Below are 17424 nucleotides of genomic sequence, written 5' to 3'. Positions count from 1 at the left end.
TAAAAAAGCCCCTCAAAATAAAAACACCCCCTAGCCTACAATAAACAACCAATAGCCCTTAAAAGGGCCTTTTGTATGGCATTGCCCTAACTTAAACAGCTCTTTTACCTGGAAAAAAATACAAAGTGCCCCAACAGTAAAACCCAACACCCAACCAACCGCCCCAAAATAAAAAAACTAACTCTAAAAAAAAAAAAACCTAAGCTACCCATTGCCTCTAAAGGGGCATTTGTATGGGCATTGCCCTTAAAAGGGCAATCAGCTTTTTCACTGCCCTTAAAAGGACATTCAGCTCTTTTACACTTTGCCCAAAGCCATAATCTGAAGAAAAAAAAAACACCCCAAAAAATAAAAAAATACCTAACACTAACCCCAGAATATCTACTCACGGTTCTTGAAGTCCAGACAGCCATCTACATCCAATGGCAGCGCTATGGGGAGTGCAAAAACGCAATTTTTTTGCCGTTAGTTTCGCACCCTGTTTAGCACAAATCTAGGTGTAGGTCACAATGGGCCATAGCCCTAATTAACAATTATACAAACATTTGTCATAGTGTGGTTAAATCATTTGTGGAAATATACAACTACTGGAATAATCCTAGAAAGATAATACCAAAATATAAATTGCAATATGACCAGACAAAGGGAGAGGGATAACTATTTAAATGTTGGTTTTGTAAAGTATTTAAGTAAGCATGTGCAATCATATCACCCTACACATACACCAAAGCATAAAGCAAACCTATCAGTTCACGGCGTTAACCCCTTAGTGACCAGACCATTTTTTAATTTTCTTACCCTTAAAGGGCCACTAAACCCAAAATCTTTCTTTCATGATTCAGATAGAACATACAAATTTAAACATTACAATTTACTTCTATTATTTATTTTGCTTCATTTTTTAGATATCCTTATTTGAAGAAAAAGCAATGCACATGGGTGAGCCAATCGCGTGAGGCTTCTATGTGCAGCAACCAATCAGCAGCTACTGAGCATATCTAGATATGCTTTTCAGCAACAAATATCAAGAGAATAAAACAAATTAGATAATATAAGTAAATTAGAAAGATGTTTAAAATTGCATTATCTTTCTAATCATGAAAGAAAAAATGTGGGTTTCATGTCCCTTTAAGGACCAGGGCTATTTTTACATTTTTGTGGTGTTTGTATTTAGTTGTAATTTTCCTCTTACTCATTTACTGTACCCACACATATTATATACCGTTTTTCTCGCCATTAAATGGACTTTCTAAAGATACCATTATTTTCTTCATATCATATAATTTACTATAATTTTTTTTTATAAATATTATGAAAAAATTGAAAAAACACACTTTTCTAAATTTGACCCCCCAAAATCTGTTACACAACTACAGCCACCAAAAAACACACATGCTAAATAGTTTCTAAATTTTATCCTGAGTTTAGAAATACCCAATGTTTACATGATCTTTGCTTTTTTGCAAGTTATAGGGCAATAAGTACACTTTTTTTTAAATCAGCGATAGTTACATTGTAACACTGATATCTGTCAGGAATCCCTGAATAACCCTTCACATGTGTATATATTTTTTTAGTAGACAACCCAAAGTATTGATCTAGGCCCATTTTGGTATATTTCATGCCACCATTTCACCGCCAGTACTAAGATAAGGCTTTTTTTTTTTTACATTTATTCTGCAGTGTTGGATCCCCTCTTAGCCCCAACCTCCCTGGTCCCCCCAAAACAGCTCTCTAACCCTCCCCCCTCTACCTATTTGCTGACATTTTGGGTACTGGGGCAGCTGTCTGCCAGTACCCAGTTTGCTAGAAATGTGCTTTATTTTGTTTTTAAATAAATGAATAAAAAGACCCCATTTTCTGTAGTGTAGCTGCCCCCCTCAATACCCTACCCCCTCCCAGATCCCTTTCCCAACACTAATTAGTCCTTATTCCCCCTCCCTCTTTCCCATAGACAGTAATGACAGAATTTAATAGCGCTCAATATTGAGGCATCGCTGCAATACCCTGAAAGCATCTGGAAGCGATCACTTCTAGTGCTTGAAACAAAACCCCAGAGGACATGCCAGACATGTCCTTGGTCGTTAAGGGGTTCATTAATGATCCTATTACACCCTTAAGGGACAGTATACACTAATTTTTATATAGCTGCGGGTAATATACACTACTATAAAAGAAGAATATGCACATATACTGATTTAAAATCCAGTATAAATCCTTTTAAAAAAACTTACTTAGAAGCTCCCAGTTTAGTTCTGTTGATGAGGTTAGGCTGGGACACCCAGTGAAAGTGGCTGGAAAAGCAGGAACAGCAGACATTACCCCCTCCCCTGCATATGAAAAGACAGATTACACAAACAGGAGCTGCAGGAATCTGTAGACATCAGTATACATCTAAAACTTTGGGGCTTGATTAGGCGTCTGAAAATCAGCACAATCTGCTAGATTACGAGTTTTGCGGTATGAGTGAAAAAGCAGCGTTACGGCTCTTTTTCACTACCTCTGGTATTACAAGTTTTGCAGGTTTAGGGGCACCGCACACTTTTTTGGCCGAATTCTATCAGTCAATCGGAATTCAAGGGACGCCATCTTGGATGACGTCATTTAAAGGAGAATTCATTGTTCAAGAAGACGTCGAGAGAGGATGCTCCACCCCGGATTTCTTGAAGATGTACCCGCTCCACGCCGGATGGATGAAGATAGAAGATGCCGTCTGGATCAAGACTTCTGCCGCTTCGTTGAGGATGGATGTCAGGTCTTCAAAAACTGTAAGTGGATCTTCGGGGGTTAGCGTTAGGCTTTTTTAATGGTTTATTAGGAGGGTTTTATTTTTAGATTAGGCTTTGGGCACTTGAAAAAGAGCTAAATGCCCTTTTAAGGGCAATGCCCATCCATATGCCCTTTTTCAGGGCAAAGGGGAGCTTAGGTTTTTTTAGTTAGGATTTTATTTGGGGGGTTGGTTGTGTGGGTGGTTTGTTTTACTGTTGCGGGGGGTGTTTGTATTTTTTTTTAGAGGTAAAAGAGCTGATTTCTTTGGGGCAATGCCCCGCAAAAGGCCCTTTTAAGGGCTATTGGTAGTTTAGGATAGGGGGTTATTTATTTTGGGGGGGCTTTTTTATTTTGATAGGGCTATTAGATTAGGTGTAATTAGTTTAAATATCTGATCATTTCTTTTTTTATTTTGTGTAATTTAGTGTTTTGTTTTGTAATTTAGTTAATTGTATTTAATTTAATTGTAGTGTAAGTTTAGGTGTTAGTGTAACTTGGGTTAGGTTTTATTTTACAGGTAAGATTGTATTTATTTTAGCTAGGTAGTTAATAACTAATTTAGTAACTAGTCTACCTAGTTAAAATAAATGCAAACTTGCTTGTGAAATAAAAATAAAACCTAAGCTAGCTACAATGTAACTATTAGTTATATTGTAGCTAGCTTAGGGTTTATTTTACAGGTAAGTATTTAGTTTAAAATAGGAATTATTTAGTTATTAATAGTAGGTTTTATTTAGATTTATTTTAATTACATTAAAGTTAGTGGGTGTTAGGGTTAGACTTAGGGTTAGGTTTAGTATAGTGGTGGCGACTTTGGGGGAGGGAGATTAGGGGTTAATAACATTATGTAGGTGTAAGCGATGTTGGGGGCAGCAGATTAGGGGTTAATAAGTATAATGTAGGTGGCGGCGATATTGGGGGCAGCAGATTAGGGGTTAATAAGTGTAGGTAGGTGGTGGCAATGTCAGGGGCAGCAGATTAGGGGTTAATAAGTATAATGTAGGTGTCGGCAATGTCGGGGGGCGGCAGATTACGGGTTAATAAGTATAATGTAGGTGTCGGCGATGTCGGGGGGTGGCAGATTAGGGGTGTTTAGACTCTGGTTTCATGTTAGGGTGTTAGGTGTAAACATAAATTTAGTTTCCCCATAGGAATCAATGGGGCTGCGTTACGGAGCTTTACGCTCCTTTATTGCAAGTGTTAGACTTTTTTTCAGCCGGCTCTCCCCATTGATGTCTATGGGGAAATCGTGCACGAACGTGTAAAACCAGCTCACCGCAGCGCTGGTATTGGAGTGCGGTATGGAGCACAATTTTGCTCTACGCTCACTTCTTCCCTGCTAACGCCAGGTTTTTGTAAACCTGTAATACCAGCACTGTAGGTATTTTTTACAAAAACACTCCCAGATAGTCTTTATAAATGGATCATCTACAAAACATTTATGCAAAGAAAAATCTAGTGAAAAATGTCTCTTTAAGTAACAAGCAATGAATACACATTTACCACTGTCTACCCCGATTTGCCTACTATGGGGCTAGTTTCCATTGAGGTGGTAAATTGTGGAAACTGGTGATAAAAACATTTATCACCATTAAAGACTATAGAGAATTTTTATGTTACCACCAGTTTCCAAACTTTACCAAGTCAATGGAAACTAGTCCATAGTTAGTAATCTCCAATCCATCAGATGTAGCAATATTTATTTGAATAAACAAACATTGCAACAAATTGTGACTAGTTTGTAAAAATATTAACACAGTACCTATCTGTGACTAATATTCCTATGTGCAAAATGCCTGAAGATTATTATACAGTATTAAATGGATAGGAATAAACTATAGCGTTTGTAGTGAAAACATCCATTCCTAATCCCCATATATACCAAACTCAACTATAGGCTAAACTCCTACGAGCTATATTATATTTATTATCACACTATGACAAATATTTGTATAATTGTTAATCAGGGCTATTGTCCATTGTGACTATATTAATAAGTTTAATTGTGAAATTTGACTACCTAATTTCCTATGATGTGAGTTTAACCTAAGGTAGCGGTGTACAACTTAGCTTAATGCCAAAAAAGCAATTTTAAATTTTGGATCATAAACTGTATTTTATATTGTTTCCTTTTTCTTTCTGTCTTGATAAAAGATATAGCACTTTGTGCATTTTTACACTTTGTTTCTTGGTTGCTTCATGTAACTTAGTTAATCTAAGTAATTATTTGTTGTCCACAGTGAATCTCTGGCTATAATTAACCACAGTCATACTTTATCATTTAACTCTTTTACTCCCAACCATCTATTTTCTTTGGCCTAGATTTAGAGTTGGGCGGTAGCCGTCAAAACCAGCGTTAGAGGCTCCTAACGCTGGTTTTGGGCTACCGCCGGTATTTGGAGTCAGTCAGGAAAGGGTCTAACGCTCACTTTCCAGCCGCAACTTTTCCATACCGCAGATCCCCTTACGTCATTTGCGTATCCTATCTTTTCAATGGGATCTTTCTAACGCTGGTATTTAGAGTCGTGGCTGAAGTGAGCGTTAGAAATCTAACGACAAAACTCCAGCCGCAGAAAAAAGTCAGTAGTTAAGAGCTTTCTGGGCTAACGCCGGTTTATAAAGCTCTTAACTACTGTGCTCTAAAGTACACTAACACCCATAAACTACCTATGTACCCCTAAACCGAGGTCCCCCCACATCGCCGCCACTCGATTAAATTTTTTTAACCCCTAATCTGCCGACCGCCACCTACGTTATACTTATGTACCCCTAATCTGCTGCCCCTAACACCGCCGACCTCTATATTATATTTATTAACCCCTAACCTGCCCCCCACAACGTCGCCGCCAGCTACCTACAATAATTAACCCCTAATCTGCCGACCGCAAAGCGCCGCCACCTACGTTATCCTTATGTACCCCTAATCTGCTGCCCCTAACACCGCCGACCCCTATATTATATTTATTAACCCCTAATCTGCCCCCCTCAACGTCGCCTCCACCTGCCTACACGTATTAACCCCTAATCTGCCGAGCGGACCGCACCGCTACTATAATAAAGTTATTAACCCCTAATCCGCCTCACTCCCGCCTCAATAACCCTATAATAAATAGTATTAACCCCTAATCTGCCCTCCCTAACATCGCCAACACCTAACTTCAATTATTAACCCCTAATCTGCCGACCGAATCTCGCCGCTACTGTAATAAATGGATTAACCCCTAAAGCTAAGTCTAACCCTAACACCCCCCTAAATTAAATATAATTTAAATCTAACAAAATAAATTAACTCTTATTAAATAAATTATTCCTATTTAAAGCTAAATACTTACCTGTAAAATAAACCCTAATATAGCTACAATATAAATTATAATTATATTATAGCTATTTTAGGATTTATATTTATTTTACAGGTAACTTTGTATTTATTCTAACCAGATACAATAGCTATTAAATAGTTAAGAACTATTTAATAGCTAAAATAGTTAAAATAATTACAAAATTACCTGTAAAATAAATCCTAACCTAAGTTACAATTAAACCTAACACTACACGATCAATAAATTAATTAAATAAAATACCTACAATTATCTACAATTAAACCTAACACTACACTATCAATAAATTAATTAAATACAATATCTACAAATAAATACAATGAATAAAACTAACTAAAGTACAAAAAATAAAAAAGAACTAAGTTACAAAAAATAAAAAAATATTTACAAACATTAGAAAAATATTACAACAATTTTAAACTAATTACACCTACTCTAAGCCCCCTAATAAAATAACAAAGCCCCCCAAAATAAAAAAAATGCCCTACCCTATTCTAAATTAAAAAAGTTCAAAGCTCTTTTACCTTACCAGCCCTGAACAGGGCCCTTTGCGGGGCATGCTCCAAAGAATTCAGCTCTTTTGCCTGTAAAAATAACACATACAATACCCCCCCCCCAACATTACAACCCACCACCCACATACCCCTAATCTAACCCAAACCCCCCTTAAATAAACCTAACACTAAGCCCCTGAAGATCTTCCTACCTTATCTTCACCATACCAGGTTCACCGATCCGTCCTCGGAAGTCTTGATCCAAGCCTCGGAAGTGTTGATCCAAGCCCAAGCGGGGGGCTGAAGAGTGACGTCCATCCTCGGGCTGAAGTCTGGATCCAAGCGGCGGCTAAAGAACTCCATCATCGGGCTGAAGTCGGAAGTCCATCATCGGGATGAAGTCTTCTATCAAGCCGCATCTTCAATCTTCTTTCTTCTGGAGCGGAGCGGAGCCATCTTCTTTCCAACCGACGCGGATCCAACCTCTTCAACCGACGCCTACTCGCCGAATGACGGTTCCTTTAAATGACGTCATCCAAGATGGCGTCCCTCGAATTCCGATTGGCTGATAGGATTCTATCAGCCAATCGGAATTAAGGTAGGAATATTCTGATTGGCTGATGGAATCAGCCAATCAGAATCAAGTTCAATCCGATTGGCTGATCCAATCAGCCAATCAGATTGAGCTTGCATTCTATTGGCTGTTCCGATCAGCCAATAGAATGCAAGCTCAATCTGATTGGCTGATTGGATCAGCCAATCGGATTGAACTTGATTCTGATTGGCTGATTCCATCAGCCAATCAGAATTTTCCTACCTTAATTCCGATTGGCTGATAGAATCCTATCAGCCAATCGGAATTCGAGGGACGCCATCTTGGATGACGTCATTTAAAGGAACCGTCATTCGACGAGTAGGCGTCGGTTGAAGAGGTTGGATCCGCGTCGGTTGGAAAGAAGATGGCTCCCTTCCGCTCCAGAAGAAAGAAGATTGAAGATGCGGCTTGATAGAAGACTTCATCCCGATGATGGACTTCCGACTTCAGCCCGATGATGGAGTTCTTCAGCCGCCGCTTGGATCCAGACTTCAGCCCGAGGATGGACGTCACTCTTCAGCCCCCCGCTTGAGCTTGGATCAACACTTCCGAGGCTTGGATCAAGACTTCCGAGGACGGATCGGTGAACCTGGTATGGTGAAGATAAGGTAGGAAGATCTTCAGGGGCTTAGTGTTAGGTTTATTTAAGGGGGGTTTGGGTTAGATTAGGGGTATGTGGGTGGTGGGTTGTAATGTTGGGGGGGGTATTGTATGTGTTTTTTTTACAGGCAAAAGAGCTGAATTCTTTGGGGCATGCCCCGCAAAGGGCCCTGTTCAGGGCTGGTAAGGTAAAAGAGCTTTGAACTTTTTTAATTTAGAATAGGGTAGGGCATTTTTTTATTTTGGGGGGCTTTGTTATTTTATTAGGGGGCTTAGAGTAGGTGTAATTAGTTTAAAATTGTTGTAATATTTTTCTAATGTTTGTAAATATTTTTTTATTTTTTGTAACTTAGTTCTTTTTTATTTTTTGTACTTTAGTTAGTTTATTTAATTGTAGTTATTTGTAGGTATTGTATTTAAATAATTTATTGATAGTGTAGTGTTAGGTTTAATTGTAACTTAGGTTAGGATTTATTTTACAGGTAATTTTGTAATTATTTTAACTAGGTAACTATTAAATAGTTATTAACTATTTAATAGCTATTGTACCTGGTTAATATAATTACAAAGTTGCCTGTAAAATAAATATTAATCCTAAAATAGCTACAATATAATTATAATTTATATTGTAGCTATATTAGGGTTTATTTTACAGGTAAGTATTTAGCTTTAAATAGGAATAAGTTATTTAATAATAGTTAATTTATTTCGTTAGATAAAAATTATATATAATTTAGGGGGGTGTTAGGGTTAGAATTAGCTTTAGGGGTTAATACAGTTATTAGAATAGCGGTGAGCTCCAGTCGGCAGATTAGGGGTTAATGTTTGAAGTTAGGTGTCGGAGATGTTAGGGAGGGCAGATTAGGGGTTAATACTATTTATTATAGGGTTATTGAGGCGGGAGTGAGGCGGATTAGGGGTTAATAACTTTATTATAATAGCGGCGCGGTCCGGTCAGCAGATTAGGGGTTAATAAGTGTAGGCAGGTGGAGGAGACGTTGTGGGGGGCAGATTAGGGGTTAATTAATATAATATAGGGGTCGGCGGTGTTAGGGGCAGCAGATTAGGGGTACCTAGGGATAATGTAAGTAGCGGTGGTTTACGGAGCGGCAGATTAGGGGGTAAAAAAAATATGCAGGTGTCAGCGATAGCGGGGGCGGCAGATTAGAGGTTAATAAGTGTAAGGTTAGGGGTGTTTAGACTCGGGGTACATGTTAAAGTGTTAGGTGCAGACGTAGGAAGTGTTTCCCCATAGAAAACAATGGGGCTGCGTTAGGAGCTGAACGCGGCTTTTTTGCAGGTGTTAGGTTTTTTTTCAGCTCAAACAGCCCCATTGTTTTCTATGGGGGAATCGTGCATGAGCACGTTTTTGAAGCTGGCCGCGTCCGTTAGCACCGCTGGTATAGAGAGTTGAAGTTGCGGTAAATATGCTATACGCTCCTTTTTTGGAGCCTAACGCAGCCCTTCTGTGAACTCTAAATACCAGCGGTATTTAAAAGGTGCGGCCAGAAAAAAGCATGCGTAGCTAACGCACCCCTTTGGCCGCAAAACTCTAAATCTAGGCGTTAGTATTTATTAACCTAGGGTCTCTAGGTATTCTTAAAGGGAAGGAAAACTGTATATTATTTTTCTCTTAATGTGTTTCCAATTACTTTTTTTTTATTAACTGCATAGTATAAAATGTATGATAATTTGCTTTTTAATGTTTATTTGTGTTTATGAAGTAGCTGATTTTGTGTTTTGAAGCCACAAACTAATAAAATCGGTTAAGCTTGTAGGTATAATTAGATCTTATTACTTTATCACAAGGTGTACATATACACGCATCTCTATCTTATATCTGTCCGTAAACTAATACTTGGAGAGAACAATGGAAAATTAACGTGGATAAAAGTGGATCATTCGGAGCAAATTAATGGGGAGAAAATGTTAGTTTTCTCTTCACTGTAATCTTAGTGTTAAAGGGACAATCTACAGCTTAGTAATTTTAAAGTCTTACCTTAGATTAAGCTGCAAATAGCCTCCTGCACCCCTTTCTATATCATGCAGCAGAATGGTAAAAGTTATTTTAACCCCTTAACGACCGCAATGTACCCTGTACATTGCAGGTCATTAAGGGTTTGCCTGGTTGCTATAGCATGGGGTTACTACACTATTAGACCCTCCCTCCCTCCTGCAGGCTTGGTAAAATAGTGAGGTCTTGCTATTAAAAAGCACACCCCCATGGTATAGGGTACGTCGCTGGTCTTTAAGGTGTTAAAAAGAATACTGTTTCTGTCCACTTTGAAATGGCTGCCAAGCTACGCCCACTGATGACATCACAATCTGGGCTGCATATGGCGTCCAATCACAAAAGGCTCACAAGTTGGATTCAACAGACTGTCAATGCTATTCAGCAGAGTGCCTAGATAAAGCCCAGATTGTGATGTCATCAGAGGGTGGAGTTTGGAAGCCATTTCAAAGTGGCCAGAAACAATATTAATTTTAAAATAACTTTTTTTACTGTTCTGCTGCATGATATAGAAAGGGGTGCAGGAGGCTATTTGTAGATTAATCTAAGGTAAGGCATTAAGATGACTAAGGTGTAGACTGTCCCTTTAAGAAAAAAGCAATTCTCACACTCCAAAAAGAATCCACTCAAACATAGTTTAACTCAGCTTGACCCAATAAGCTGTAATTAACCACTCAATTTATTAGTAACAATGAAAACAATAAATCACAATAGATATTAGTTAGGCAAGCACAAAATAAGAACAGTTTGCTTCCATAGTATGAGTAAACATATATTTACTCTTATACTATGTAAACAAATGGTCATTATATTGTACTAGCCCAACTAATATCTATTGTGATTTATAATACAATAATTTGTGTAATATAATGTAACATGAGTCCTGACACTTTTTTTAATACAGGCCAACAGCACCATCTAGTGTTTATCCTCTCTGTACTTTCAAAGAATATGATTTGCATGGGCAATACGCACCTGCATTGTGCTGCTTTTCAAATAAAATATTTTAAAGGGATATGAAGCCCAAAAGTTTTCTCTTTCTCGATTCAGATAGAGCATGCCATTTTAAACAACTGTCTAATTTACTTCTATTTTAAAAATGTCTTTGTTCTCTTGGTATCTTTTGAAAGATCCTGTTGAAAAGCAGGGATGTTAGTTTAGGAGTGTGCACGTATCTTGAGCACTATATGTCAGCACTTTTTCCTGCCATGTAGTGCTCGAGACCTAACAAGATATATCTTCAACAAAGAATACCATGGGAACAAAGCAAATTTGATAATATAAGTAAATTGGAAACACATTTAAAATTGTATGTTTTATCTGAATCACAATGTACATCCCTTTAAATAAATATAAGCAATGCTTTTCACATTAATTTGGAGGACTTTTCTAATATTTTAATAATCTAAAAAACTAGACTTCTAATGAAGTTATCATAGGTTTGTTGTGCACATGACTAACTATATACAAGCAAGCGGCCTACACTTACACATCTCACACTTGCATGTTATGTAATTCAAAATCACTTTAATGACCCTTTAAAGAAGACACACTGGACTGTGGCCATGGAGCACATTTCCAGTATTTGGTGTCTAATAAAATCATTAAAAAAATGATTTCATCTAATGTATCTGTTTGTTTTTTACATGTACTGTTTAATTAAGATAATTAAAATACAATGGCACCGATATTGCAATCCATGTTCTTATACTGTAACTCATCTCTTCATGTAGGAAGGTTTACAGAGCTAAATCAGTAGCTGTACACAGGCAAATTAGCATTTTACTCTCCCTCTGTGTCAGTTGTTCGATAGCACTTTTCTTATTTGTATCATTTTTGTTTGAAATACTAATACCCTCAAACAAGAGGGAGGAAATACTGTTGTGCTGCACATATGTAGCTAAATTAGCAACTAGAAACAGAATATAACTGCATCCCTGGACTACGGATGCCGAGAAGGGACAAAAGAAGGCTCTTATTTTGTCCCTTCTCGGCATCGATAGTCCAGGGCTGCAGTTATTGGCACAAACCGCAAAACGATTGAACATTCGCTTAAGTAACGCCACTATACTATACAGTCAGCATACAAACAAAGTTGTGACCGGAAGGCGATCGCTACTGTTGGACAGAATTGAACCTTTCCGGTCGTTCCTGGCATTCAAGTCTTCAAAACATTCGAAAGTCTTGCATTTTGGGACTCACTTCGTTTTATGGACTTTTACCACATATTTTATACTGTGTTATTTTAACTATGTTTTTGTATTTTGTACCTGATGCTATACATTTTTTATTATTGTTGTGAGTATTAAGTGTAACCAAGACTAAATATTTACTTAATTTGGTATTCTGTTTCTAGTTGCTAATTTAGCTGCCTCTGTGCAGCGCAACAGTATTTCCTCCCTCTTGTTTGAGGGTATTAGTATTTCATGCACATTGTAGAAGTATAGGGATCCCCTATTTTTTATACTGGTTTGCTTTTAGCACCCTCACCGCAGATATCTCACTTCTTTTTTATAATTGCTTGATTGACAATGTCTCTGATTTGGATACATATTTTAATATGACCTTCACAAAAATATGTGGTTAACCCATCTTACTTTCCCAAGTCACAGGTAATTCACATCCCACCGTTTACTGTACAGACCTAAATCTTGTCCATTATTCTTTCTAAATTTATTTATATTGTAATCTTTTGTTCCTTCTTGGCACCAAACAATTATGTGAGGTATTCGATAAAGTAAAAAAATATGTAATGCTAAACAGGTCAATCTATAGGGGCAAACTTACCTAAATATGTCCTGTGCTACTGGACTTTTGTTTAGTAAATATATTATTATTTGTGTGTTTAATAGCTAAACATTTTTATGTGGCCCTTAAAAGACCACTAAACCAAGTAGAACAGCATAATCAGTAAACATAATGAAAAGACAATGCAAAAGCACTTTTCATATGAGTAGTAGATTTCTTTCTAACAAATTTTAAAGTTAGTTCTGTTTTCCTCTGACTGTATCATGTGACAGCCATCAGCCAATCACAATGCATATATGTATATGCTATGAATCTTTCACATGCTCAATAGGTTCGGGTGTCTCAGAAAGTGTGCATATAAAAATATTGCACACAGTTAGATAATGAAAGTGAACTGGAAAGTTGTTTAACATTGTGTGCTCTAACTGAATAATGAAAGTTTAAAGGAATACAAAACCCTATTTTTTTCTTTAACCCCTTAATGACCACAGCACTTTTCCATTTTCTGTCCGTTTGGGACCAAGGCTATTTTTACATTTCTGCGGTGTTTGTGTTTAGCTGTAATTTTCCCCTTGCTCATTTAATGTACCCACACATATTATATACCGTTTTTCTCGCCATTAAATGGACTTTCAAAATATACCATTATTTTCCTTATATCTTATAATTTACTATAAAAAAAATTATAAAATATGAGGAAAAAATAGAAAAAAAACACACTTTTTCTAACTTTGACCCCCAAAATCTGTTATACATCTACAACCACCAAACAAAAACCATGCTAAATAGTTACTAAATTTTGTCCTGAGTTTAGAAATACCCAATGTTTACATGTTCTTTGCTTTTTTTGCAAGTTATAGGGCCATAAATACAAGTAGCACTTTGCTATTTCCAAACCACTTTTTTTCAAAATTAGCGCTAGTTACATTAGAACACTGATATCTTTCAGGAATCCCTGAATATCCCCTGACATGTATATATTTTTTTTAGAAGACATCCCAAAGTATTGATCTAGGCCCATTTTGGTATATTTCATGCCACCATTTCACCGCCAAATGCGATCAAATAAAAAAAAATGTTCACTTTTTCACAAATTTTTTCACAAACTTTAGGTTTCTCACTGAAATTATTTACAAAAAAACTAATGCAATTATAGCATACATGGTTGTAAATGCTTCTCTGGGATCCCCTTTGTTCATAAATAGCAGACATATATGGCTTTGGTTTTGCTTTTTACTAATTAGAAGGCTGCTAAATGCGACTGTGCACCACACGTGTATTATGCCCAGCAGTGAAGGGGTTAATTAGGGAGCATGTAGGGAGCTTCTAGGGTTAATTTTAGTTTCAGTGTAGTGTAGTAGACAACCCCAAGTATTGATTTAGGCCCATTTTGGTATATTTCATGCCACCATTTCACCGCCAAATGCAATCAAATTAAAAAAAAACGCTAAATTTTTCACAATTTTAGGTTTCTCACTGAAATTATTTACAAACAGCATGTGCAATTATGGCACAAATAGTTGTAAATGCTTCTCTGGGATCCCCTTTGTTCAGAAATAGCAGACATATATGACTTTGGCATTGCTTTTTGGTAATTAGAAGGCCGCAAAGTGCTGCTGCGCATCACACATGTATTATGGCTAGCAGTCAAGGGGTTAATTAGGTAGTTTGTAGGGAGCTTGCGGGGTTAATTTTAGCTTTAGTGTAGAGATCAGCCTCCCACCTGACACATCAGACCCCCTGATATCTCCCAAACAGCTCCCTTCCCTCCCCCACCCCACAATTGTCCCCGCCATCTTAAGTACTGGCAGAAAGTCTGCCAGTACCAAAATAAAAGTTTTTTTTTAAAAAAAAAATACATCTTTAGCATATTTACATATGCTACTTTGTAGGATCCCCCCTTAGCCCCCAACCTCCCTGACCCCCCAAAAAAACAGCTCTCTACCCCCCCCCCCCCTGCCTTATTGGGGGCCATCTTGGGTACTGGCAGCTGTCTGCCAGTACCCAGTTAACAATATTTTTTTCTCTTTTTTTTTTTTTTTACATTTTTCTGTAGTGTAGCTTCCCCACGACCAACCCCTACCCCCACCCCCTCCCAGATCCCGTAGATTACTTTTTGGGGGCATTTATTCCCCCTCTTCCTCCCACTTACTACATGATAATTTCTGTAGTGTAAGCGGTTCCCACCCGCTCCCTCCCGTGCACGCGCCCGCCCGCCGATCCCCCGTGCAGGCGCGCGTGTCTGTGCGCGCCCCTGACTCTCCCGCCCCCCTCTGTGTATCAGAAACCATCGATGGCCGCCCACCCGCCTCCCACTGCAGCTCCCACCCACCAACGATTGCGGCCATCGATGTCCGGTGTAGAGAGGGCCACAGAGTGGCTCTCTCTGCACCGGAGGGGTACAAATTGTTATTGCAGGATGCCTCGATATTGAGGCATCCTGCAATAACCAGAAAGCAGCTGGAAGCGATGAGGATCGCTTCCAGCTGCTTTCCAAACCGAGGACGTACGCCACACGTCCTCAGGCGTTAACTGCCTTTTTTCTGAGGACGTATGGCGTACGTCCTCGGTCATTAAGGGGTTAATGAATCAGAGCATGCAATTTTAGGAAACTTTCTAATTTACTATTATCATTTTTCTTTGTTCTCTTGGTATCTTTATTTGAAAAGCAGGAATGTAAGCTTAGGAGCCGGCCCATTTTTGGTTCAGCACCTGGGTAGTGCTTGCTGATTGGTGGCTAAATGTAGCCACCAAACAGCAAACACTAACCCATGTGCTGAACCAAAAAAATAGCCCGGCTCCTACGCTTACATTCCTGCTTTTCAAATAAAGGTACCAAGAGAATGAAGAAAAAGTGATAATAGGAGTAAATTAGAATTTGCATACTCTATCTGAATCATAAAAGAAAAAAAATGGGTTTCATATCCCTTTAATTTTAACTTAAATGAATACTTCTAAACTATTGATCTGTTAGAACAACTAAGTTTAGCTTAAACTACTAATATTTACAATGTAATTTGAATAAAATGTATTTTTTTTCTTTCTCATGTTTCTTTTAACCTAGCAACCTACAATATGAACGTATGATACTGTGCAGTACAGATAGTGATGTGCTTCAGATAATATTTCATTCAGGACACATTAATGAGTGACTGTAACTTTACTGGTTTATTAAAGGGACCTGAAACCCAAAACTTTTAATTCATCATGCAGACAGAACATGTGATTTTAAACAACTTTCCAATTTACTTCCATTATCTAATTTGCTTTGTTCCCTTGGTATCTTTTATTAAAAATCATAACTAGGTAAGCTCAGGAGCAGCAATGAACTACTGGGACCTTGCTGATTGGTGGCTGCACATATATGTCTCTCATCATTGGTTCAAGCAATGCATGTCTGCTCCTTCAACAAAAGAAACAAAGAGAATTAAGCAAATTTCATAATAAAGGTAAATTGATTAAAATTGTAAGCTTTATCTGAATCGTGAAAGACATATTGGGTTTAATATCCCAAAAAAAAAAATGACATGACAGATATAATGATGTATTCAAAGCTTAGATAAGCCTCAGAATAATATGTAGATCTATTTTTTACAATTATATTAGTTGTTTAAATATTGAAAAAGAGCTTAGTTTCTATAAAGTAATGGGCACCACCATGTTTAAACTAGTTTTCTATTTTTCTATGTACAAAGTTGTGTGAAAAACACTTTTAGATAATATTATATTGGAAAGTCTCTTTTAGGGGTTGATTTATCAAGCTGCGCTCGCGTTCAATTCCACCCCCTGCCTGCGCAGAGACAATCACGCGTGGGCAGGAACTGTCAATTTTCCTGGTCGGACGAGACCGGGGAGATTGAAATTCGTCACCTCAAGGTTAGGAAAGCAGCAGTCTGATGGCTGCTGCTTGTTATATACGGACTGTAGGTTCTCTTGTAAAAACCTGCAGTCGTAGGGGGTCGAAAGGCTTGCAAAGCCTTTGATAAATCAACCCCTTATTGTCCTCAGAAGGAAACATAGATAATGAGAAATTTAAGTTAAAAAAAAGAGGCACTCACTACTTTATAGAAACTCAGTGGAGTTTAAAAAATCAACAACATTCAGAGTTAAAGGGACACGCTACTTCAATTTTTTTATTGTTTAAAAAGATAGGTAATCCTTTTTATTACTCATTCCCCAGTTTTGCATAATCAACACTGTTATATTAATACACTTTTTACCTCTGTTATTACCTTGTATCTAAGCTCTGCAGTGGGCGGGAGGGGGACGGGAGCGGGTGGAACCGCTGCACTGCAGAAAAAAAAAATTGTTGAAAGGAGGGAGGGAGAGGGGATCCAAGTGGATGGGGATTTTGGCCCATGTACACAGGCGCTTTAGGACTAGTGTAATATATATATATATATATATATATATATATATATATGTTATACTTTGGTCTGAGGAAGGGGTGTTTTACCCCGAAATGTCACACAAGTCCATATTTTGTTTTATTATATATATATTGTTTAAAAAGATAGATAATCCCTTTATTACCTATTCCCCAGTTTTGCATAACCAACATGGTTATATTAATATACTTTTTACCTCTGTGATTACCTTGTATATAAGCCTCTGAAAACTGCCCCCTTATTTCAGTGCTTTTGACAGACTTGCATTTTGGCCAATCAGTGCTGACTCCCAGGTAACTCCACGTGCCCGAGCACAATGTTATCTAATATGATACACATGAACTAACGCACTCTAGCTGTGAAAAAAACTGAAATGCATTCAGATAAGAGTCGGCTTTCAAGGGCTTAGAAATTAGCATATGAGCCTACCTAGGTTTAGCTTTCAAATAAGAATAACAAGAGAACAAAGCAAATTTGATGA

The sequence above is a fragment of the Bombina bombina genome, chromosome 6, assembly GCF_027579735.1.
Source record: "Bombina bombina isolate aBomBom1 chromosome 6, aBomBom1.pri, whole genome shotgun sequence".
Taxonomy (NCBI): Eukaryota; Metazoa; Chordata; class Amphibia; order Anura; family Bombinatoridae; genus Bombina; species Bombina bombina.
Note: the sequence above shows the minus strand (reverse complement) of the source record.